Raw genomic sequence first — 26252 nt, 5'->3', positions numbered from 1 at the left:
AGCAAGCACATGGTGTCTCACAACCATCTGTAATGGGATCCGATGCCCTCTTCTGGTGTGTCTGAAGACAGTGACAGTGTACTCATGTACATAAAATAAATAAATAAAATCTTAAAAAAAATCCACAGACACAATTTTCTAATGGCTGTGCACTATACTACATATTTATCTCTTAGAGCAGGGGTTTGGGGGACACATATCAGATATTCTGCTCATTAGGTATTTACATTATGGTTCATGACAGTAGCAAAATTATAGTTATGAAGTAGCAAAAACTATTTTATGGTTGGGGTTCAGCACAACATGAGGGGGGGCTGTATTAAAGGGTCACAGCATTAGGAAGGTTGAGAAGCACTGAGCTGGAGGGTGGAACTGTAGCTTGTCTGAGGTTTTCTGCAGTTAACAACAGCTCGACAGACGTCTTCATCTGTAAACCAATGTTTGTCCCCCATTTTCTGAGTCAGTGTTTTTCTATGTAGCCCAGGCTAGCCTACAGCTCGGGACCTTCCTGCTTGAGCCTGCACAGTGCTGGATGGCAGGCATGTGGCACCCTGCCTGGCTCTAATAGTAACCCCCAGCCCCCACTAATTATTTCCTGAGGACAGATTCTGGAAGTATTCGGCACCAGAGGGCTCGCATCCCTCCCCGAACGTCTTCCTTCCACATGCCCTCTCTCCTGCACCGTATAGGCGCCCGATTGAGCAACTGCTGCCTCTGAAGCAGAGGCAGGCCGAGATGTCTGAGCGGAACGAGGAAAGGTCGTGGAGCATAGAACCCACTATGTCTCTTCTTATGGAGACCCCGGAGGTGAAGGGGGGAGGTCCAGGGACCACTGACTCCACCCTGCCTGGTTCTCACTCAAGAAATGGTTGCGGCATGACTCGGCATATTGCCACCATCTGTCTGACACAGGAGGTGAGAGGAGGGAGGTAAGGCCGTTGGGGAGAGCGCAGGAAAGAAGCCTGCCTCCACTCATGCTCAGGCAGCAAGACGAGTCTCACCCTGCCCCTCCCACCCCCCTTAGCTCCCAATACAGCTGTAGAAAGGCCACGGGAGGGACAGAGTGGGTACACATTCATCCACCCCTCTTCACTGCCCGGAGAACGGCATCTTTATAAGGATGGAGGGGGAATCCCACGGGATGCTGTGCTTCTGATGACCAGCAAGCATTGCTCCTCTGCCAGGAGGCTCCAGCTAGGGAGGAGTAGCAGTGTCCCGTGTCCCTGGTTTGCAGGGTGAAGCACCACCGGAGGTGTCTTGGTGATACCATGGGGCTGGGAGCAGCTCTACTGGTTGGGATGGGTGAGGTGGCCTAAGAATGGTTCTGGGGACAGGAAACTGTCTGTGTAATAGAAATAAATGCTTTGGTTCCTGAAGCTGAAGACTTAGGTCACATGACAGGATGTCATAGTTATCCCCAGATCTTCCTCAGCTCTGGCACTGACAGGAATCTTATTTACTGGGGGGTAGGGGGTGGAGTTTCCTCGAGGGTTTGTGTTTCTCAGGAAGAGTAAGCAGTGCGTGGGTAACAGAGCTGCTGGTGAACACATGAGACACATGACTGGGGAGGACATGGGTCACCGTCACAGGGGCCTGAGGGATGAACATCCCCAGGACATCTTACTCTGGCTAAGGTCAAGAGTAAACCCACTATGGAAGACACACTGTGGACCCAGCCATGACTATACCAGGTTTGGGGGGGGGTGGCGGGGCTCCTGTTCTGTGAGCGCCCCAAATCTCCTCTAGACCCCACTTTCTTTACTTTCCATGTGGTCTAGCTCTCTGGTTCCTAGAGGCTTCCAGAGGGCAGGGGTTTGTCTCAGTCACTCCAGAATCCACAGTCCCCAGCAGCAGCCATCAGAAGGAGGGAAAGAGACAGGGCTGCTGGTGGTCCCTGCTCTCTGACTTGCCTACCTGTCCCCTTCCTTACAGTCCTACTTATCTCAGGAAGTTCTACCTGCCATCTGCCTGAAGTGCTCCCTCCATAATCAGTCCAAATCAGACACCCAGGAACATATTCACTCCTCCAGTTTAGTTGCCAATGTTTAACGAGAAAGATCTCTCTCTCTCTCTCTCTCTCTCTCTCTCTCTCTCTCTCTCTCTCTCTTCTCAACATCTCTCTCCCAGAGCAGCATGCTGTCTGCCATGCCCCCCTCTCTCTCCAGATGATTTCACTTTGTAGCTCTAGCTATCCTGGAACTCACAGTGTAGCCTGTTTACTCACAGAGATCCTCCTGCCTCTGCCTCCTAAATGCTGGGGGAATAAAGGTGTGTGTCACCACACCTGTTGACATGAGGGATTTTTGATGGAAGCAAATTTCTTTAACTTTTTTGAATTACATTTTAGCGTGTGTGTGTGTGTGTGTGTGTGTGTGTGTGTGTGTGTGTGTGTGTGTGTACATACCAGGGTGCAGAAGGGTCAGAGGGTAATTTTTTGGAGTTGCTTCTCTTTTTCTACTGTGTGGATTGTGAACTCAGACTGTCTGACTTGGCAGCAGGTGACGTTACCCTCTGAGCCATCCTGCCAGCCCTAATGGGAGTATATTTTCCAACTGATCTTGAAATATTAGGATGATCTGGCCACCCTGGGCTCTCATTATCTTCAGATCATTGGTGGCACTGGGGGGAGAGGGACACTAGGTGACATAATGCTCTGTGGAGCTTTTTATACCCTGTCTCTTGGTTAATAAGAAGTGTGCTGTCCCTTTAGTCCCAGCAGTTGGGAGGCAGAGGCAGGTGGATCTCTGAGTTCAAGGCTCTCCTGGTTTACAGTGTGAGTTTTAAGACAGCCAGAGCTACACTGAAAAACCCTATCTTGAAAAACTTACAAAACAAAAAGGAAGAAGAAGAGGAGAAGGAAGAGGAGAAAGAGAAGGAAGAAGAAGAGAAGGAGGAAGAGGAGGAGGAGAAAAAGGAGGAGGAGGCAGAGGAGGAAGTGTGCTCCCACCTACTACTGTAAACACTTTGTGATACTCTTAACCTCCTCTCCAGTCTGCTAAGCCTCTCCAGGGAAAGTGGTCCTGCCCTGTAGGTTGGGAGCTGGGCCTCTTGGCTCTCAAAACCTCTGTGCAAAGAGAGAATGCTAAGCAGCCGCTGGACTCTGGTGAGGTTGGGTTTGTCTGAGGACAGCTCATACTGGCTGTCAGGGCCTCAGGCCAGGTATGGAGTTCGTCGACAAGGACAATTGCTTCTGGAACGTCCCCACCGCTGGCTCTGTACCAGGCTTTCCATGAGTAAGGGACACCCTAAAGGAACACTCTATTCTGATGGAAATCCATGCGGTGTTACATGCCTGTGATCCAGCACTTGGAAGATGGAGGTAGAAGGTTGGAGTTCAAGGTTAGCACTGTCTACATGAGATCCGATCTCAAGCCAAAACAGCTAAGAGATGGCTCATTGCTTAGGGACACTTGTTATCTTTGCAGAGGACCCAGGCTTGATTCCCAGCACCCACATGGTGGCTCACAACCATCCCTAACTCCAGTTCCAGGGGTTTCCGTGTCTTCTGACCTCCCCAGGCACTAGGCATGACTGTGGTGTACAGACATCCGTGTACGCAAAGCACTCATATACCTAAAATAAATAAATCTAAAATGGTTTTTGGTTTTTTTCTATTCAAGATTAAAACAAACAAACAATGGAGAAGTTCATAAGAGTCTTGATTCAATATTTTCAGATCCGAACACAAGTATTAGAACAAATGAAGGGCTAATATCAGCTTAGTTTCACCTAAAAGTCCTTGGAGGGTAACGGAGTAACAATGTCCTCTGTCAGAGATTTCCCTGGATTTGTGTGGAGCTGTGTCTCTGTCCCACTATGTGGCAAACCTGTGTGATGCTTGCAGCCACACAAGCAGTTAGGTGGTGCTGGACAGCGCTAAGGGCCAGGCAGGTCTCAGCTGCACACTAGTCAGTGTCTAGAACCCTTCTGTCTCCTGTTCTCACCTGGGCCAAACAGCAGGGCTCTGTGGATGTGTCTCAGTGTGGACTTCATATGTGTCCTCTGTAGCCTGCAGATGACGGGTATGTGTGGTGGGTTTGGGGGGGATCCCAATGCACAGGAAGGCACCCACACAGCCACCCTATTCCCTGGCATCCTTGGAGGACTGGGAAGGGTCAAAGGGCAATGCTAGGTCTCTGGTAAGTGGGCACTGGGGTGGGGGACCAGACAGGGAGGGGAGAAGAGCTCTCAGGAAGCAACAAAGGAAAAAGGCCAAGCAGCCCCTGCACTGCCCAGTGAGGCTGCTATGAGCTAAGGGCCAATGGGAAAGTTATCTAGCCACTTTGGACCTCAACTTCCTTAAGGAGAAAACCAGAAAGAATCTGCAAACACCCTGGCACAAACTCATTATGCCGAAGAAATGAGCTGAACCAGGAATGTACCATCTGTTCCATGCTCACTGGCCACCCCCACATCTCCAAATAGAAATTCCAAAAATGGGCCCAAGACCTGTCACCTGTACCACATGGGTGACCAGACCTGGGGTTCTGAGCCTGAAAGAGTCTGGGAAGAGCATCATTCTCGGCACCTTTGCCATAAGCCTACAGCCTGTCTGTAAGGTTCCTCTGGCTGAGGCTACCAGGTGCTCAGCTAGCCTGCTAAGGCTGGTAACAGCATGTACTTGTGATAGACTTTGAGAACACCGAGGTACCACATCATCTCAGCCCCTTTAACTCAGCTGAGGATTAAACCCACCAAGCTCAGGAAGGAGACAGATGGGGAGGGAGGGATGACCCACGGTGAGCACGGCCCACTCTGGATGTGAACCAGTTGTTTTCCATGAGGACATGTGGAGGTCCAGCCACAGGTACTGACTACAATCAGAGAGATCTCTGTGTTGGGTGTGAGGAACCTTTCGAGGTCTCCAGAGTCGAGGCAGATGGGAAGCTGGGGCGAGACCTTTACAGCTTCCCTCCTGCTTGCTTCAGGTGAGCAAACCTGATGTGGGCAGAAGCAGTCAGCAAAGAAATCATACAGGGGGTGAAGGGGGACTGGGAGGGGCATGGTCAAGGCAAATGAGAGAGAAGCGGGTCCAACCCTTCATCACTGTTGTACTGTACTGAGCCTTTTGAAGGCCGCATCTCACTGACTGCTCTTCCAGAGGTCCTGAGTTCAAATCCCAGCAACCACACAGTGGCTCACAACCATCTCTGGTGAGATCTGATGCCCTCTTCTAGTGTGTCTGACGACACCTAGCGTGTACTTATATATAATAAATGAATAAATTAAAAAAAAGAAGGCTGCATCTCTAGTTGGTTCCTGGAGAGTAGAGATGGTCTCCAGGGAGCAGAGTCCCCAGTATATTCTCTGTGTCCTTCAAAGGAAGCAGGGGTGATCTGGGCAGGCAGGGATTCTGAAGGAGTCCTGCTCACCATGCTGAGCTGCCTGGGAAAGGACTGCCCAGGTGCAGGGTGTGGAATCTGCCCTCAGGAAGGCAGGGAGACGGAGAAGGCAGCACCCAAACAGAAAGTGCCCACAGCCCTGGAGCGGCCTGGAGCAATGAAGCCAGCCTTGATATAAAAAGGATTTGAGATTATAAAACAGATAGCTCCATCTGTGGGGTCACATGGCATGCAGTTCCCCAGTGGGTAGTGTGGATTGTCCCCATCTGTGTTAAGAGGTGTGGAGAGCTTTTGGGGGCCTGATGGGCAAGAATCTGATTTTAGGCCAGGACAAGGAAATAGGCTATTTCAGGCAGGAATTTGACTTTGGGCTAGGACAGGGAAGTAGGCTCAGCTATCTCTGTCATTCTGATTAGCCCTTAGAAACAGTGATCATGGGACTTTGTTTATTGCCTGGCTTGTTCCATGTCTATTGTGTGTTCATTGTCTTGCTTGTTCCCTTAACCTAGAACTGACCTTATTACTTGCATGTAATCAAAATGGTATAAAAGCCGACTAGGAAAAAATAAACCCGCCTCAGAACTAGCTGGGGTCATGCTACAAAGTTGTCTAATTATCTTTTTTTTTTAACCTTTGCTCCTGCCCTGGAAAACCTGGTGACTGAGCCGGTTTGATCAGGAATTAAACACACTAACCCATTTTTCCTTGCACACCTATCCTGTCCATCTTTGTCTGTCCAAGAACAGTTGGCTTCTGGGTTCAACTACATAATATGTTGCATACATGTTTTACACAGACAACATGCATGTTATATTTCTAAGCTATTTTGTTGTTTTGAGACAGACTCTCTACTTTGTAGCCTTGGCTGTCCTGGAATTCATTATGTAGACCAGGCTGGCCTCAGATTCCTAGAGATCCACCTGCCTCTGCCTCCCAAGTGCTGGGATTAAAGGTGTGTTTAACCGTGCCTGGCTGTGCCTCGGCTATTCTATTCCTATGGCTTATCTGAAAGGTTCTTCTGTGTAAGGCTGTGAAGAGTTCATGCTAGCTGGCAGGGCCTGGTGCAACAGCTTCTCTGTTTCTCTGTGACGTAAGATGGTTAGTACAGATGAGAATTTCTTCCCTGGTACATCACTCAGGTTACCTCCATGGGTGGGAGTGTTAAAAGAACAGTCTTCATAGCAGGCCTTGAACTTTTTTTGGGGGGGTAGAGAGTGTTATCTGGGATAGGGTCTCTTCTGTGTTTTCTGGGTTGATCCTGAATTTACAATCCTTACTTAGCCTCCCAAGTCTAGAATTACAGAGTGACTACCGATTAATCCAGTCAAGACACAGTCCGAACAGATATGTCCTCTCTTTGAGGTGAGCTGGTGGCTTTGTGTACACATTTATTATTTTTTTAACAGCAATGCATACACTGAGGGATGGGGAGGCAGAGAATGGAGGGTAGCAAGAGTGGATATGGTCTCTCCTGTGTCCCACTCACAATTGTCCTCCACAGAGGCTGCTGTTGAAATTGAGTTCCGTCTCTCTTGAGTTCTGTTTCTCTTTTTGAGATCCGGCTCTCTCCTCAGTTTTGTTTCTCCTACTGAGTTCTGTCTCTCCTTCTGAGGCTCGTATCTCCTGAGTTCCATCTCTCCTGAGTTTTGGGCCTCCTGAGTGTGGCCTTGTAGACTGCACGTCCCTTTTCTTTACTCTGTTGGTACCAGCCATGCCTACCTTTGCCGACCAAGGGACCATGCACTGAACGGTCCATCTACAACAGTACAGAGACACACTGCCTTCCTTTAAGGACCACTCTCGTCGGCAGTTCCTCTCCAATTGTCACATGACGGATAATTCCCCACACGTAACCTTTGCTCACACGGGAAGGATGAGTTCTCAAGACTGTGAGGTTCTGTCAAAGGCTGAGGCCTGCTTGATAAACTGCAGTCACAGCGCCCACACTGTTATCTCATGAACAGAGGGGACATTACCATAGTTGGACCAGCCACCTCTTATAGTTGAAACGAAATAGCTTTCCATGTTAATTCTCCTTTCCTGCTCCCTATTCCCCTCATTCTTCCATGAAGTACATTTTCTCTTCTATAAGCCCTTGGCCTATTCTGGATGATCCCAGAGTCCGTATGGGGGTAGAACTGTGGGATCTTCTGAGTGTGGGGAACAGCCCAGGAGTGGAAGACAGTGCTAGAAAGGAATCTTTTCTGGGCTGGCCTGTGCTCACCTGGATGCTGGCTTGCAAGGAGACCTCCTCACAGGAGAAAATGGGGTGTCAGTCTTTAACAGCTGTCTCCAATCTAATGCTTTTCAGTGTGTAGTGTGACAGGAAATGATGAAACATTTTGATCCACTTTCCTCAAAGGTTTTTCTGGGAATCTGGACCCATCTGCATCTTCCGGCATCTTTTAGGACTGTCGGCATGTCCTCTCATTCAGCAGGGTCCCACCATTCACCACTGAAAGGCTAGGAGGAAGCCCCATGAGCCGTGAACTTCCTAGGGGCAGATCAGGTGGCAGAGGCACAGAGCAGAAGCTAGGTATGGTGGTACAAGCCCATAAGCTCAATTTTTAAGAGGCGGAGGCAGGAGGATCACCACGAGTTTGAGGCCAGCTGGGATACAGACCGAATTCATGACCGGTCTGAGTTACAGAGTGATACTAGGTCTCAAGATTAATTAATTAGTTAAAAATAAATCAAGGTGTTAGTGGGACTGTATTGTCCCTACGGCTGACAAAAGCCCTCACTTCTTCAGTGTTATCAGCTATCCCTGGCTAGGGGGCACCTCACACTGAGCTCTGCTTCCAGTAGCTCACACTGTGCTCTCTGCAGCCCCCCACCCCCAGGGACTGAACCTAGGACCTTGTGCATGCCAGGCAAGTGGCCTGCCACTGAGCCACAGCTTGCCTTCCCCTATTTCTGTTCTAAGAGCACCGGGATAATCCGGCATTCCCTCTTCATCACCATTAATGTAATCACAGCTGCAAAGACTCTTTTAGCAAACAAGGTCATGGGCTCTTGGGATTAGGACCAAATGTCTTTAGGGGACATTCTGTAGTCTCCTATTCCTATGAGTTTTGTTGTTGTTGTTGTTTTTGTCCAAATTCAGTTGGACACCCTGTGGTTTTTCTTAGATTATATTTTTAGTTAGGTGTATGTGTGTGAGGGGAATGGCATATGCACAGGAGGGTGCAGCCCACAGAAGGAGAAGAGGATATTGGATTCCCCTGGAGTCGAAGTTACAGGACGTGGGAGCTGGGCACCAAATTCGGGTCTTCTGGAAGCAGTAAAACCCGAATTTGGTGCCCAACTTAGCCAACGAGTCAACTCTTCATCTCTTGGACACCCTGTGTTCTATTTCTCCAAGTCCAGTAGTTAAAAAAATTATTTATTTACTTATTTAATATACGGTGTCTTGCCTGCATGTACCTGTGTGTACCGTGTGTCTGCCTCATGCCCTTGGAGGTGAGCAGAAGGCTTTGTATCCTCTGGGACTAAGTTATAGACAGTGGTAAGCCACTGTATGGGTGCTAGAAATGACACTCAGACCCTTTGGAAGAGCATCCAGTGCCCTTCTGAGCCACCTCTCCAATCCTGATTTGACAATTCTAACACCTCTATCTGGAAATGCTATCTCTAGGAGTCAGTTGTATTGCCAGCAACCTACACCACAGACCCGACCCTGTTCACAGTCGGTGGAGTGGGATTTGTGGCTCATGATGCCATTCCAGGGTTCAGGGAAACTTAAAGCCGCCTGACTTAGCTTTTAAAAAGACAACTGTAGCCAAGCCCGGTGTACAGAGCAAGTTCCAGGACAGCCACAAACAAGCAAAAAACCCAAACAATCAAAGACAGTTGTAAAACACACACACGCACGCACACACACACACAGTGCATGAGCTTCTACTGTTAGCATGTCAACCCAAATGCAGAACTGAAACTACTCTCCAGAAGGTAGAGAGATAAGCACATGACCTATGCATTGTCCTTCTGCGTCACTTTAATTCATACTACATCTATTCATGAATCCGAATCTATTTATTCACCCATTCAGTGGTGACTAGCACTCATTCATGCCAGAGGCTGGGGACACATGGGAGGAAACGCCTTTCAACATACTGGGTGAACTAAGGAGCCTCTTTCCCGGGGAGGCTTCCAACAGTGGAATGAGATCCTATCACTGGAATTACACACAATGGGCATAGCAACAGGAAAAGGGGAAAAAAATAACTTGTATCTGAAGATGAGTTACTTGATCGGCTGCATTAACCTGAGGTGGCTATTTCCTCTTCCGCTGTCTTCTGGAGCCTGGAGATGTGTATGTGTGAGCTTGGACTTTGGCCTCCTTGGACCACCTCAGCAGTAACATGTTTCCCAGGGCAGCCTGTTGGGCCCCCACCCCCACCCCGCAGTCTCCTCCCACTCCTCTTGAGCTCCACAGGCCCCGCCCACTCCTCTTCAGCTTCCCGGGGGGTGCCTGGACAGTGGGATGTTTCTCAACTATCCCCCCCATTGCTGCAGTATGGGAACATTGCACCCACAAATGACACCTACGCCCAAGCACATCTTATGCAGCACAGTTTTCGTTTTTACTTAAAAGGAGAAAGCAATCTGTGTCTTTACCGTATGGAACAAACTCTCAGATTTCTGACCAATTCAGCCAGGCAGGCAGGCAGCAGCCATTTCTGTTTTGAGGGGAATGTGGTGAGGTCTGTCTATACCCCAGCTCTTTAGCTGCTGTTAACCAATGACAGGTCCCCCTCAGGTGAGTGCAAGGGTTCAGGAGAAATCCCGAGTTCAAATTCTGCACCTGGTGATTTCAGGTACCCCTTTGACTTTCCTGAACCCCAAGACAACTCTCCAAATCTCAGCACCTTGATGTCCTCTGAACCCCAACATAACTACCCAAATCTCAGTGTCTTGATGCCCTCTTTTTTTCCTCTTTCTCAGATTAAAAAAATTAAAAATGTAATTGGCAAACGTGTGTGTGTGTGTGTGTGTGTGTGTGTGTGTGTGTGTAAACAACTCTGGGAGTCCGTATTCTCCTCCCAGTGTGGGATCAAGGGATTGAGATCAGACAGAGGCACTTTTACCCACAGAGCCTCTAACTAGCTCCCCTTTCCCCGTCTGGAATGCCAGGGACAGACTGCAGTAGGACCCTGCACACATGCTCTACCACTGAAACCCACGCTTGAGGAGAAAGAACTCTTAACTCGCAGGCTTCAGTCAAGAGTTAAATGACCCCATGTAAACTGTAAAGCACTAGTTCCCGGACTGTAACGTGGGGCTCAGGAGACACAATCAGACTGCACAGCAACCCAGAGTCCAGCTTGTGCTTGGTTTGTTTGGTCCCCCCCCCTTTTGTTCCTGTTTTGCTTTTGAGACAGGTTCTCACTATGTTGCTCTGGCTGACTTTGAACTCAGAGAGCCCTGCTTGCCTCTGCCTGCTGAGCGCTGGAATCAAAGGTGTGTGCCACCATGTCCTGCTCCTGTGCCTGCTTTAGGTGACCCGTGTCACTCACTGATCTCAAATACCCCAAATGACCCCTCTTCTCTAAAGTTGTTCAAATCACACCAATTTTAGTAAATCCAGAAAGGGATTTTCCTTGAGTGTTCTTTGAAAGTTTGGGACCCACTAGGAGGCGGGGTTTGTCCTACTAGCAAGTGGGGCCTCACCGTTGGAGTCACTGTGAAGATGATCCTGAGTCTTACGCGGCACAGCTTTTGGCAATGAGGTCCCCAAACTCTTGTGTAGCCTTTTACGGGTTATCTAGTAGACCACTGAGACAGACACTCTTGTACCCGCTGCCATATACACAGGGACACCCACTCTCAGCTCCACAGGATCCATTAAGTGGGACGTCCTTCAGGAACTGTGCCTTTTGGTTATGGTACTTTTTTTTTTTTTAATGTACATGAGTGCTCTACCTGCATGTGCACCTGCAGGCCAGAAGAGGGCATCAGATCCCATTGTAGATGGTCATGTGTCACCATGTGGTTGCTGGGAATTGAACTCAGAACCTCTGAAGGAGAGGGACTACAGGGTCTCCCTCTGTCCCATCAACCCACCCTTTTCCCCAGCAGCAGAAGCTGCCTTTGTCTCATCCAGGGAAACTGTCTCCTTTAACTAACTCTGTCCCTGGAGACACTGTCTAGCCCTTCCCTGAATTTATTTACAAGCTCATCCCCCAGCCTCTGATCATTAGGAACCTCCTGGCACCGTGGTGGGTGTGAATGTTTTCCCGTGCTTTCAGTGAGATGGAAGATTTTAAGAGAGTGGAGTTTGCTCAGGGTGGACCTGTCAGTGATGCTAAATTTGGTTTTGTCATCATGGGGCACGTGAGGCAGCAGCCTGGTTTAGAGGCTTGCTTTCAGGTTAAAATAATTTCTGCGGGCTCATGTTACAAGTGACCCATTCATGCGGGCATGCTTCCCAGATTCTTACCACTACAGACAGGTTCTCTGGCTCCTCGTGGGGCTGGCAGAGAGCTTGGAGCCTTGTGGAGGAGGCCCAAGGGCTCTGACATGGACTAGACCTGGGTTTAAGACATCATCTGGCTCTTTGCTAAGCCCCAAAATTTCTTTGCTTCTCTGCAAAGTGCCCCAGCCTCCGTGGGGGAAACGAGAACCGAGGCACAGTTTTTAGTAAAATAAATGCAACCAATAATGGCTACGTTCTGTGCATCTTCATACAGATAAACGGATCTGGATCACCGGAGACACTGGTTGATTGGCTGGTTTGAAGTAGAACAGACAGCAATCAAATATCTCACAGAAAATGTGGTTGTTATTTTTAGGTGTTCAGAGCCTTGGGACTGTAGATCTGCAGGGAAAGGCTTGTCTTCTTTAAACAGGTCAGGCTCACCCAGCCCCAGCCTGCACAGCCTGTGAGCACACAACCCTATTCACCCAGAGTGTGCTAGCAGGCACATCCTGTAATCCCAGCACCCAAGAGGCTGGGACAGGAGGTTTACCATGAGTTTAAAGTTCACTTGGACTATCCACTGAGATTCAGGTCTGCCTAGGTTCCAGAGTGAGACCCCATCTTCAAACAAAACGTTCTGAACCAGCTGAGGGCTGGTTGCATGACTGCGCATGCGCTACAGGAGCAGTCGCACTCGGCGATGCAGTCTCGGCTCTCAGAGGACAGATAACCTGGGGGATGGGGGGAGACAGGAATTGCACACAAAACAAGACAAGGGGATGACAGCTAGACATACGCTACTCCAGTGTGGATGCGCGGGAAGAGAAAGTGTGTGGGGTTCCTGGATCTAGTGTACACAGGTGGGGACAGAGACTGCGGAGTCTATACAGCTGAGGAAGGCATGGCCTGAACAGTGCCATGGTGGGTGAGAAAAGTGTCATCTATAAAGGAGATATGGCAGCCAGCTGTCAGTGAGAAGAAATCTAGGGTCTGGGTGAGGACATGAGGGCAGGCTTGACTTAGGTGACAGAGAACAAGACCCGGATTTGTGGGCGGACACGGGCATGACAGACAGACAGCATGTTGCTCTGGGGTACTTTAGAACTCACTCTGGGGGTTATAATTGTTTATAAATGATGTCAGGGTAAGGACTAAACTCATTTTGGCGTTAGCAAAAGTAGAACTGGAGATGTCTGCAGGAAGCCGGCAGGTCTGCTCCAGAGACGTGGAGGGAGAGCTTAAGACTGCAGTTCACCACTCAGGGGGCGGGAAGATGGAAGGTTTCAACAGCCCAAGCGGTTCTACGGAGCAGTGACGTGGGGTCTGTAGACACTGAAGCCCACTGAGGTGGGGCCAATACCCCTGGACATACAGATGACCCACCAACCCCGTTCTTCAGAAACCTTCCATTGGAGCTCTGTGAGTTCAATCCCCAGTGCTGGGAGTAGGAGGATGAGGACAAAGAAAACTTCCATTCACAAGACGAAGCCAATGAATTTCAGCCCAGCGGTGGCTCAGTTAAAGCCACTCAGTTAAAGAGCCACAAAAGTTTCTCGATATCAGGGTCTGGCTCTAATTTCCACTCGCCTTGGTGGATTTCTGTCATATGCGACCATGGACTGCCAGGGCAAATCCACCCTGGGAAAATTTAGAATGTGAGGTTCTGTGTCAAGTTTATACCAATTAGGAAGACACTGAAAATTCCATAAAAAATGGGAAAGCTCCCAGGAAATTCCATTCAAGGATCACAACTAGAGACCAAGAGGAAGTCCCAGCTCCTTTCTGGAGAGGTCTAGAAATCACTTGAGGTCATCCCGCCCACTGTCCTGACCTTGGGGTCTCCTCTGTACACCGGGGACAGACTGGCCTGTGAACGAACGCATGTCCATCCTTCTGGGCATGGGCCAGTGCTGACCTGGGGTTCACCACGGAGGACCGGCTGCCCCCGGCTGGCTGGGAACAGGAGCAAAGCGGCCACAGCTGTGCCATTTCAGTCTGCACTCAGCCCACTAGGGACCTCTGCTCAGGGAGCTGTAGCAGTTCCTGGGGAACAGCCCCTCCCTGCACTGACTTCTAAGCTACCCCAAGAATTTCTCATGGACAGTTTCCATGCTCTGTGGCTATCCGTTCCATTGCAAGGGGACAGTGCGTCATTCATATTTTGCAGATGGACAGAGGTCTAGGAGCTCTCCATCTTTGCCAAAGCTCTCTTATTGGCCAATGGGAAACTGGGTGATTAAATTCAGGATGCAGTAGTGGGTGATGACTGAGACCCCACCCAGAGCAGCTCACTGACTTCTGTAATTCTGTCTCATTAGCCACAAATGAGGGATCGAGTCTTAAATCTCATTTTAAGCCTTGGTCCTGAGTGTCAATTTATGGTATAAATCCTGCTTTTCAAAAGAAATTTTTCTTTCCTGAAATTTTCTATCAGCCATTAAGCACTGGCTTGTGACTATTACTAATATTTTATGATACCAAAAGGCGAGGCATGTGCTTTAATGCACGCAGACCTTATTAGCACTCTGCAGGGAACGGTGCAGCCTTGACTAGCCTTTTCTCAGGCACAGCTGACAGAGAGGGAGGGAGGGAGGATGGGAGGGGAGGTGGGAGGAGGGAGGGCGGGACGGACTCTGAAGCCAGGAGGAGGAGCCACCTGAGACACTGAGCCACCTGAGACGTATCATTCCCAAGAGGCTTATTGGAGGAGAATATTCAACAAGCTTATAGAAGGTCCCGGGGAGTCTGTGAAGATCTTTCCGTGTTTAAGCGGATTTAGGGATTTTTATTTTCTTTTTCGAAGTCCATCTTCCTGAGCTGGCTGCATAGGGGCGGAGCAGAGACTGAACCACTGTAGTCATAGCAGATTGAGGCCATGCAGTATTTCCTGTGTTCTTCTGGAAAAGGACGAGGCAGGAAGTAGGCTGGTGATATTCCGAAAGCTGTCTTAGTCTTCAGGGCAATGGGTAGCTTTGGAAGAGGCCCTGTTCCCGTTCACATTTGTCCAGGCTGTGGCTTTCATTGTGCCCTGAAGGCACTGGCGGCTACTCTGTCTTACCTGGCCAACTTCTCCTCTGACGATTAACATAAATTTACTTAAATTCTGATGCACTGCCAATATCAAAGTTAAAAAGTGGCCAGGTTTTCAGCAAGCTCAACATAAAAACCCCAGACATAGTCAATAGTCACATTTATGGCTGTGTAACCAAAAACAGTCTTTAAATTGAAACCTTCTTTTAGGACTGGTCTCAGATTATTAGCTCATCGGCAAACCTCCTTTGGGGGATAAGGCCACTGGGGAAGGATACGGGAAGACAAATTATCTGGAGGACAGTGTTTTTTTTTGAGGCTCAGTGGGGGTGGCCTGGTGGTAAAATACCACCACACATTCGTGAAGAGTGAAGTTTCAATCTCTAATGCCCACATAAAACCAGCTACAGCGGCCTATGTCCATAACACCAATACTGAATGGGCTTGTGTTTGTGTGTGTCTTATTGGCTAGTAATGAAAATGTGATGCTCACTAAGGTGTGAAAGGGCTGGAGAGATGGCTCAGTAGGTAAAGAGTACCGCCTGCTCTTCCATAGGACCTGGTTCAACTCCTAGCACCCACACGGCAGCTCAAAACCATCTGTAACTCGCAGGTAATCTGATGCCTCTTTAGAGACAGGCACCAGGGACACACATGGCATACAGACATACATGCAGGCAAACACATTCCTATAAAATAATAAAGTTAAGATTAAAAATAAGATGTGGGGCCATTGAGGGAGACACCACACCTCAGCCAGTGGCTTCCACACACACACAAATACACAAACACACACATAGGCATACACATACAAACACACACAGGCATACACACAGGCATACACATATACACACAAACACACACAGGCATACACACAGACACACAGAGGCATACACACACAGGCATACACACGCAGACACACACATAGGCACACATACCCAAACACACATAGGCATACACAGACACACATACATGCACACACACAGGCATACACACATACACACACAGGCAAACACAAGCACACATAGGCATACACATACACACAGGCACACACACATACATACACAGGCATATACAGAAACACACACAGGCATACACACACATGCACACACAGGCATACACATACACAGGCATACACATACACACACAGGCACACACACAGGCACACACACATGCACACACACAAGCACACACACAGAGGCATACACATACACAGGTATACACATACACACAGGCACACACACATGCACACACACAGGCATACACATACACACACAGGCATACATACACACACACACACAGGCATACACACACACACACACACACACACACACACACACACACACACACACCTCCTGAACTGCCTTGTAAATGAATGGCAGGGTGAGATTTGACAGAGAACAATTGTGAGGGTTTTTGTTAGCCCTGTTTCATTTCATTTTGCTCGGTAAGCCCCCTCGAATTTTGTTTACACATGGTTTGAAGCCTTCTGAGGGAAAGCTGTCCTGGAGAAGGCAGCCTTCTGTGAGTCTTCCCAGCATCCCCCACTTATCATCTTATGCTGGCTGCGGACTACACAACAGGCAGTTATGGACCCAGAGTTTTTCTGATATCCTTGGTGTCCCAGGGAGGAAGACATCAAGATCAAAGTACACCCCTGGATCTTCTGTGGCACACTGTGGCGTAGGTACCAGGACAGCATCACCCACCTGCTCTTCTTGGGAGGACAACACTGAGCCACAGGCTGGAAGGAGGAGGAGCATCAGGCCCAGAGAGCACAGATGTCCTTCTCGATGCCAGGGAGTGGAAGGGCCACAGATGAAGTGCCATTATCAGTAAGTAGAGATTCACTTCCTGTTGATTTCACACTTTGTGTTGTTGGACCTTGAATAAAACCCTTCCCTAAGAGGAGTTTAAAGTTGTGTCTTATGTGTATTCTGGGGGCATTAAAGACAGGCAAGAGGTGGGCAGGCAGGAGTATACCCGCCTTTAACTTAACACAAAAGTCTCTCTGGTAGGTGCCTCCTGCAGGAGAAATGAAAGACTTCCTTGAGGCTGGGATCCACGGGGCCTGTCTGCAGTCAGGGCAACCTCCTGCCACAACCAAGCTCTTGCTCGGGGTCATCTGGGCTCATTCTGAAGCCTTCTCTGTCCACCCTGCTTGCTATACCGATCATGTAACTCGGACAATCATATCACTTATAGAGGCACACTATAGAGGCTGGGAAGAGTTCAGAAAAGTGTCTTCAAAGCATAAGGAACCACACTGCCTTGCCTGGCTTGTATGTGGGTGCTGGGGATACGAAATCAGGTCTTTATGTTTATGTGGCAAGCACTTTACCTCCCTAGCCACCTCCCATCAAGCCCTAGAAATTCTTATTTTAGAGTCTCAGCTCCAGTGATGCTCACCTGTAACACCACCATTGTGAGTTCAAACGGGGACAGGGGATCCCAGAAGTCATGAACCAGCTAGTATAACCAACTGCTTAGCTCTGGACTTAATGAGAGATGTTGCCTCAAAAATTAATAGGGGGCTGGAGAGATAGCTTTGTGGTTAGGAGCACTGGCTGCTCTTCCAGAGGACCTAAGTTAGATTTCCAGTAGCAACATGGCAGCTCATAAACATCTATAAGTCCTGTTCCAGAGGATCCAGCACCTTCTTCTGGCCTCTGTGGGCATTAGGCATATACATGGTAAACATACTCACAGGTAAACCAAACACCCATACACATAAAATAAAATAATAAAATAAAAATTTTAATAAATAGATAAATAAGGTAGAGAGCAATGTATAGCAATCTGATGTTTTGTCTTCTGGCCCCCACCTGATGTACACATGCACACAGCATGCCTACACATGCACGACAGGATGCACATATATGTACACATACAAATAAGACTTTTCCCCTAAAGGTATAAATAAGCAGGTCCAGAGAGATGACCAAACAAGTAAAGTGCTTGTTTCCAAACCTGATGACCTGGGTTTGAGTCCCAAGACCCAGACGTTGCAAGGAGAGAACTGACCCTCACAGATTGTTCTGTGAACTCCATATGTGAACTATGGCATGCATGTATATGCACACATTAAGTAAAATGTTAAGGTTTGGTCTGTTGCTATGTATTGTAAAGCTAAATACTGGCCCTGGTTGCCCCCAGGGAGGAGGAGAATCTCAAGTAGACCCAAGTGATGAATAAAGACGTCTACAGCCTATAGCTGGGCAGAAGAGAGGTAGGTGGGGTTTGGGTTCCCATGCTGGGGGTCTGAGGCAAGGACCATGAGGAGAGAAAGAAGGTGGAGAGAAGAGGAGATGCTGAGAGGTAAGTGAACAGCCCAGATGGAACTCAGGGTTATGGCTAGGGACATAGATAATAATAGCAGATATCTGCCAGCTCTAGTACTGATTGAGGCTTATTATCAAAGTTTTGTGTTGTTTATCTGGGAACTGAGTCATCTAAGTGGGGTAGAAACTCCTGACTGAGATTAAATAATACAATAGTAAATAAATACACTATCTATCTATCTATCTATCTATCTATCTATCTATCTATCTATCTCTCTATTTTTTAAAGGTTCAAGGGACTGGAGAGATGGATAAGTGGTTAAGACCATGTACTGCTCTTGGTCTGGTCTCCAACACTCACACCCATGCCTCAAAACCACCTGTAACTCCAGCACCAGGAGGTCAGACCTGATGCTATTTTGGCCTCTGAGGGCACCCTTACATACTTGCCCATGCTCATGCACACACAAATAAATAATTAAACAAAACAGAAAACAATTCTTAAAGATTAAGAACTGCTCTATCATGACCTTGGCCTTGATCCCACAGCGAGGGGCCTTCTTTAGCTTGCTTTATTGGATCACATGCTCTGCCTATTGGGTACCTGGCATTCCCAGGCTTCATTTCTCAGGAGCATGGATTACTTGACACTGTCAGTCATGAAGGCTATGGACTTCTTCAGGATGGGAGCCGCTTCATCTGCGATCTCATCCCCAGGCACTGCCCTCCATTATTGTCATTACATTCCCAGTCACCAGTATTCACTTTTATTCAATGAGCAAACCTGAAGACCTCCAGCCCTAACATACTGAGCCAGGCAGATCACCCTTCCCATGAGGGAGTTGGGGAGGGGGGCCATCGGGTGTGTAGGGAAAGCTGGTGTGGGGACTCTGCGATCTAATCCTGGCATGGAGTAGGTTTCAGGAAGGAAGCAGACAGATTCGGGACAACAGATAAGTCCCTGTGCTTGCTATGGCAAGAGTTCTGCGTGTTCTACATTTAAACATGGGTGTGTGTGGTCTTGGAGATCTACTTCCGCCCAAACAACAATGCCTGGTCCCAGAGGATCTAGGCCTGGCTCCTACTTGGTATGATTTATCTGTTGCAGTGTATTCCAACACCAGTGGCCCAAGATAATCTTTCCATACATTATCACGAGTGTCCATCTGAAGGATACCGTTAAGAATGCCATTTACTGACATGCCGGGCCACGGTAATGGTCCTATTTCCTTATTTAAACTCCTAGGCAACCTTCTATATAGTCACTATTATACCCCAGGCCTACCAAGTATCTAAGCTTCAGCATAGGATGGATTATTGGGAAGCTGGGACTGGCATCCAAGGATTCTAAATCAAATGACCTCTAAACGCCCTTTGTGTTGGGCGCCTTCTCTCCAGACACTCACAACACTTCCCTGAATGTATGAGATACATTACCGGGGGTTTTTCTACTGAGAAGCTGATTGAAGGCTCAGTGGAGAACCCGCTGGCACGTGAGCAAAGGGACAGGTTAAGATACCGGTCTGGAAGTCCCTTGAGGTTTCATTTTTCAGAAGCCCATTCTACCCACGCACCTAGAGAACAACCTGGAATGCCACAGCTAGCTGGGGTGACCGCAACACTGCTCCCCCCATGCTCCCTGAAAGCCCTAAAGCAGAAGTCCAGGAAGTGGAGGCAGGGAAGGAATTGCTGGCTGGCAACAGCTTTGGCAAGATGACAGTCGTAAAGCAAGTGTGACAGTATGTGTCCCATCCCTGGCACTGGCAGGCTAGGAGGGAGGCCTGCTCACCTCGGCTGCCTCACCTTTCTCACGGACAGCAGCAGTGAGCCCATGGCCGATGCAGCCTCAGTGGCACCGAGGCACACAGAAATAATGCAGACGCACCTTGGAGTCTGGGCAGGCAGCAAGCACAGACTCCAGGGCTCACGTTGCCCACAGGGACTTGGCTTTTCGTGCTCACAACTCGAGATATGTCCACAGTTTCAGGGCTGGGCCTCAGCCATGAGTGCCGATGTTCAAGCTCTGGGAGGGACAGAATCTAAGGCAGGAATCTGACACCCCCCAAACCTCAGTGATTTTTTTACCCCGGCCAGAGCTGAATCCAACCGGTACTCCAATCTCTCTCTCTCCCCTCCCCCCACCTCTGTGTGGTATGTACGTATTTGTATGTAGGTTGACATTTGATGTCTTCCTGTGTCACCTTCCACCTTATTTTTAGAGACAACGTCTCCCCGTGAGCCCAGAGGTTGTGAATTTGGCTAAGCTTTCTGGTTAGTGAGTTTCAGGGACCCGTTTCCACCCCTGCCCAGACTGGTGTAGTAGTTGTGTACAGCAGGACTCAACTTTAATGTAAGTGCTAGAGATCTGAACTCAGGAAGGCCCTCATGCTGGGGGCCCGGCATTTTAACAGCTGAGCCATTTTCTTAATCCTGGCTGGCCCTTCACACAGCAGATAAGTGGAGAATTCCTCAGTCACGTGGGGGTTAAGCTTTCTGGGGAAAATTTGCTCTCTGATAAGCAGAGCGCCAAGGTGGAGGGAAATCCTTTGTCCCAGATGTCCAGATCGGAAACCAAAGGACTCAAACCCACACCCCTGAAACTTATTCCAGCCTGTGATCCAATCAGACTCTTGCAAAAGAACTGGGTGGTTGGAAAAGCCTGGCTAGGTTCCCAGGCTAGCCCACAAAGCTCTATTAAATCTCACGGGGCTTAGCTGCCTGTCCTGTGCTGTGCATCCTTAGTTGGTTCTGAACTCTCTCTGGGCTTCGGCTTCCCTGTGTGTCAGAGGGTAACAGTTCCTAATGTTCCATGAGGTGCTGTGAGACTCCATGAGGTAGGTCGTCTCCAGCAGTGCACAGCACTCCTGGAACATAGTCCCTGGGTGTGATTGGGATAAAGTGCCAGAGAAACACTGCTCTTCAGCAGGGCCTCTCTGTGACAGTGCCATCTGGCAGCTGTCCTGTAATGTTTAGTAGCATTTCTGGCCTCTACCCACAAGATGCCCCCAACACACACTCCTTTCCAGGCATTTTAGCAACCTCAAGGAGGACCATGATTTTCCAGGAGAAGACCGGGTTTCAGTGGCATTATGAGGCCCTATTTAGGGGTAGGGACTTTTCTCCTTCTCACCTGGCCAGGTACCCCTAACTCCTATATGCTGAGTAATCAGATGTTCCCCATCTCCATCCCAGTCACCTGCAGCAGGAACATGGCCACCCCGCACAAGTGGGCTGCTGGAGTGTGATAGCTCCCTCTAGGCTCTTCATTCCCCTTTACCAACAAGGTGCAGGTGAGCCACCTGTGAACACTGTGGGGCCTGAGACAGAGCAAGGACGCACAGGAAATCACAGGCAGCTGTGTGGGCACCAACCGGACACACAGACAAATATACTGGATTTGTCTCCAAGCTTCCCAGATACTATGACCTTGAATGTGCACCCCTCTCTATGTTTTCTTTGATGCCCCCCCCTGACCTGAATCTCTACATTGTATCCACTCACCTGTTAAAGGAAGATGACCAGACACCCATTATATGTCTAGCTCTACATTAGCTCTCTAATAATTAAAAAAAAATCTTTTGAAGTGATTCATTTTCACGAGGAGACCAAAGAAGGGCTTAACTAAATAAATATAAGATAAGGCATAGTTGGGAAGGTTCATATATTTGGCTGAAAAAAAACCCAGTGCATGTTCATACACAACCAGGAAATCACAAAAGTCATATACATATGCTCTAGGGAAATGGAATGGAACACAATTCCTTAACATCTTCAACAAATGGACTGTGCATGTTGATGTTTAAAAGGGAGAAGGAAATGTCAGTCTACACAAAGGACACCCCAGTCCTGTCATATCCCCAGGCCTATCTAGCCCTCCAAGGATGAGTGGGGCAGAGAGACTGCTCAGCACAACGGCTCATTTTCCCAATGGGAACGAGTCTGACCTTACCTCAATCAAACCAAGTTTTCTCCTTGCAATTCCTGGGCACTATTTCCTTTGTTCCTCTCTGGGGAACAGAGCCTGACACCAGAAGCCACTTAAAAGCCACACCCTTCCACCAACATGCAATTGTGTAGACAGGGTCTGTGAAGGGGCAAAAAGGCTCACCGTGGGCTGTCATTAATCTTAAACAAAACCCAGAAACATTCCCAGTCAAGCTAAGGAATATTCAAATCATCCAAAGGTGAACCCCCAAAGCCAAGCCAGGTTACTATATCTGAACACATCTGCCAGTGAGGTAAATAGTGCAGAATAGATCGGCAGTCGTTACAGCGGGCCTGGCAGCTGGGAGAGGGATGGGCACAAAACTTTTCCAGATAGCCATTTACAGAGAAGCTTTGCAAATGTCGAATGGGCAAGCAATTCTTATGTGGCAGACACAAGCAGTAGATCGAACCCAAGATGACATCTCAGAATTGTAACCACAGAATTTAACCTGTCGTAGGTTCATACTTCTTTCTCTGCTAGGAGACCCGACAGTTGAAGGGGAGGAGTAGGGACCTTGCAAAAATTGGGCAGCCTTGTAGTTTGTCCCTGTCATCCTCCCAATGCTAGCCAGCCAGAAAAAAAGACTCGGAATTACAATTTCTTGAACATTAGAGGGTGAACAGGGCCTCCTGGGCATAAAAGGGATCACCCACCTACAGAGGGTAGTGGGTGAAATTTTGGCTCTTGAACCCTTTGGGATGAGCCCAGACTGGCTCAGCGCTCCACAGCCCCCCGGCTTCAGCACAAACTTCTAGCTTCTGAGGTGAACGAAGCTGGCTTATTAAAGCAAGCCAGGAATGAAGGAGCTTCTCAAACTCTGCAGAAGGGTCACGCAGCAGCCCCGAGGATCTTTCATTAACAATTCGAAATTGCCCGACGATCTTTCATTAACAATTCGGACCTTGGGAAGCACAGTACCTCACTCGAGCCCTCAACACAGTGCAAAATGAGAGCGAGTTCGAAGACGCGTGGTCTGAGCTTTTGTTTCTGCACTGGGTGAAATGTTCTCTCTCCTCCCCCTACCGCTGATCTCCCACCGAGAGAACTGTGACACCTTTGCCCAACGGGCGCTATAGACAGCCTCCCTCCCAGGCTTCCCTTTTCTGTGCCTACCCCAAGAGCCTGGCTTCTTCCAGATTAAGAATCCTGCTCTCAGCATCCCGTCGTGTAGCGAGGGATGTGTCATATTTGATCATATCTTTTAGATGCTCATGAAATCGCTGCCGGGCGGGCTCAGCCACGCCACAGCCTCAGGCCGCAGTTTGGCCGGGAGAGGGCGTTCCATCCCCAGCCGAGACATTCTCAGAAACGCACATCAATCTGGCCAGCTTACGTGGGCCCTTAAGGAGCTCGGTCTCAAAACTGCTAGCCTGCACCAGTATTCGGCCGCAGAATAAGCCAGAAAACCTCGAAGACTGAGTTTACTGTAGGGTGGGGAGGCTGGGACCTGTTTGCTTTTTATCCCTCTCTGGTTTCAAGGGCTGCTGTAAATGTAGACTTTTAAGTTAAAGTCCCTCGTTTAAGTAATATTAATAAAATAATATCAGTCACCACGCTTATAATAAAAATACATTAGCTGCATCTATCTGGATGCTATAATTGTCATCAGGGATGAAGGGCTTCTTCCTCGCTTCTTCCGGCACTATATCCTGCTACCTCAGGGTTCTGAATCTCCGTGGAGTAAGGGGCGGGGGTAACGCCCAGAGGTTCCTCCTCTAGCTGATGTGGTTCCTATGGCAACCCTAGCCCCCCCCCCTCGTGGATTGGGAGGGATGGGTGTGGCCGCAGCACCCCAGGGAATCTCATACCCTCTCCTCACACTCTCCTACCGGGAGAGACGGCAGGGTTCAAAGGTGATGGTGGTGGTGCGGGGAGTCGAACTTGCCGAATCTCCCTATTCTCGAGGGTTAGCTGGCTCCCCTAGCAGTGCAACACGATGGGGTGTGGTCCTCAGGACAGCCTAGGTGTGGGAAAGAAAATGCTTCCTCTGAGGACTCCTGCACACGGGAGTCTATCTCGAATCCCACCCATGTGGCTCTGGGCCGAACTGGGGAGAGGGCTGCGCAGGGTCACGTCCGTTCCATGCGTGCCCAGCAAGACTGTAGATCCAACAAAGGGTCTGAAATGCGTGGCGAAAAAAGGATGGAGTTGCTCAGAGCGCGTAGGCAAATACCCTCGTCGAATGAAAGCTCCCGCCCCCCGCCAAAAAAATAAAAAAAAATCAGGGTTGGGAGCGCAGATCCTAAATGACACGACGAACAAAGCAGTGGGCTCCCCTAGAAGACCTCAGGTGAACCGCAAGGCTGCAAAAGCAAAACGCCAAGGTTTCGGTGTTCGTCACCCCCCTGCTCCTTAACATGGGTCCAAGCCGGGTCCTCCAAAGCCCGGCCACAGCTCTTGGCATGCTACGATAGAGACGTGACTCGCCGCAAAAAGATGGCACCTCGCTTTCAGAAGGGGGGAAAAAAACGGAGGAGGGGTGGCAGCGGGAGGAGACACATCCTACTCCCCCCTCCTCGCCCACCCAGGTCCACACCCACTGCCGCAGTGAGGGGCGAGCCCTGCGCGCCAGCCCGCGCCTCCGGCAGGGAGCGCACATGTCGGGAACCCGGCGCTGAATGCAGAGAAAGAAACGCGCCCCGAAATGCACCTGCAGCCCTCGCGTGGGTCTGTGCCTGGCTGCGACGCTGCGCGCCCTGGAGCTGGGAGCCGCTGACACCGCGAGGCCAGGTGACCCCTGCCTCTTCGAGCTCCCACATTGAGATCCGCGCACTACCATCTCTCGGGCACGGCGCTGCCCCTGTCACTGTACCAAGCGCGCGCAGGGGGAAGGGCGGCTAAAGTGACAGCGCCTGGACCCCTCCCCATCCTCCCGATTCCTCCCAGCCCCCAAATGTCCCCTGCCGGCTTCTGAAGGAGGAAAAGGGGAGGGGGCGGGCCACCGCCTTAAATCAGGGCCAGTGAAGGCCGTGTCAGAATCACTGCCAGGGAGGTGGAGAGGCATGAAGGAAGTCATCTTTTCTAGAACCCGATCCACACCTTCCTTAGGGCTGATGGCAACCAGGGGCAGAGAAATCTGATTTTAGGTTCGGTTTTTGGGGGCCGTCATTAGACCCCCATACACACACAGACCCACGCCCATTGCGCCAAAAGGCTGAGATCCAGATTACAGAACAACCCCTTCCCTAGGTCACCGTCATCCGCGCCCCACCCTGTGGGCACAACCTCCCCCTCATCTGCGTGGAGCCGATGGTGCGGACCCCAGCACTCATAGATACACGCATTCGTCCGCGTGCGTGCATCTCTTGCACGCATTCCTTCCCAGCTTCCCAGCGCCGAGGGCGCAGAGAGGCCCCCCGCTGCTGCGCCTGACTGATGCCCAGCGCCCTAAATCCATCTCTGGGGCGAGGGGCGGCAGGAGGATGGCGCACACGGGGCAGAAGGGGACCGGATTTCAGAGCTGCTGCGCTTACCTGATAATCGACAGAAGGCGAGGACAGAAGAGGACAGCGGAGGAGAAGGTGGTTGTGGCGGTGGCGACGGCAGAAGGTGGGCGGTGGCGGCGGCGCTGCTGCTGGTGCCGGAGCTGGTGGGTGGCGGAGACTGCGAGCGCGCGCGCGGCCGAGAGAGCGCGTTCCCGAGGCCGGCGGGCAGCGCAGGCGCGAGCCACGGGAGCGCGAACCTCCCCAGGGGAGGGGCAGGCAGTGAGGCCTGTGCGGGCACCTCTCCTTCCGGCCGTCAGGGGGCGCGCCCGAGCGCCCCACAGCCCTCCCCTCCCCGCGCCTCCCGGCTCGTCCCTCTCCGCGCTTCCCTTCCCGGGTCCCGCCACGCCTCGGGCCGCGGTGCTGACCGCCACGCGCACGCGCGTTCTGTGGCGCACGCGCACCCCGGCCTCCCGGGGCTGCAGCCTTTGTCTAGTCCAGGGGTCTCCTCCCTCGGTCCCCGCGGGGTCCAGGCAGAGCGCTGTGCCTGTCGTCCGCTGTGCCTGTCGTCCGCTTTTCAGTTCACCTTCACTGGTCGCCAGGGCGGTACACCGTGTACCCCAAGTGCTACAGGCAACTCGAGTCTCCCAAAATGTGGCCCTCCAAATAGAGCGCACTTTCCCAGAGGCAGCTGCTTGCTTGCTTTTTTTTTTTTTTTTTTTTTTTTTGTTAATGGCCAAAGTGAATGATTTCTTTGACTAATCCCCT

The 26252-nt window shown here is 50.0% G+C and overlaps 1 protein-coding gene across 18 annotated transcripts in view; it reads right to left on the bottom strand.

The window, feature by feature from the left end:
* The window catches only part of MAPT (microtubule associated protein tau), an 87753-nt gene extending 62089 nt beyond the window's left edge, over window positions 1-25664 (bottom strand). For all 18 annotated transcript variants that reach the window (XM_080924267.1, XM_080924277.1, XM_080924280.1 and 15 more), the window contains exon 1: window positions 25536-25664. The gene's annotated coding sequence lies outside the window, so the exon portion shown is untranslated. The remainder of the gene's footprint in view (window positions 1-25535) is intronic.
* Between the last annotated feature and the right edge of the window lie 588 nt (window positions 25665-26252).

This window comes from Micromys minutus (assembly GCF_963924665.1).
Source record: "Micromys minutus genome assembly, chromosome: 10".
In the NCBI taxonomy this organism is placed as follows: Eukaryota; Metazoa; Chordata; class Mammalia; order Rodentia; family Muridae; genus Micromys; species Micromys minutus.
The sequence above is the reverse complement of the archived record's forward strand: the minus strand, read 5'-3'. Positions and strand labels throughout refer to the sequence as shown.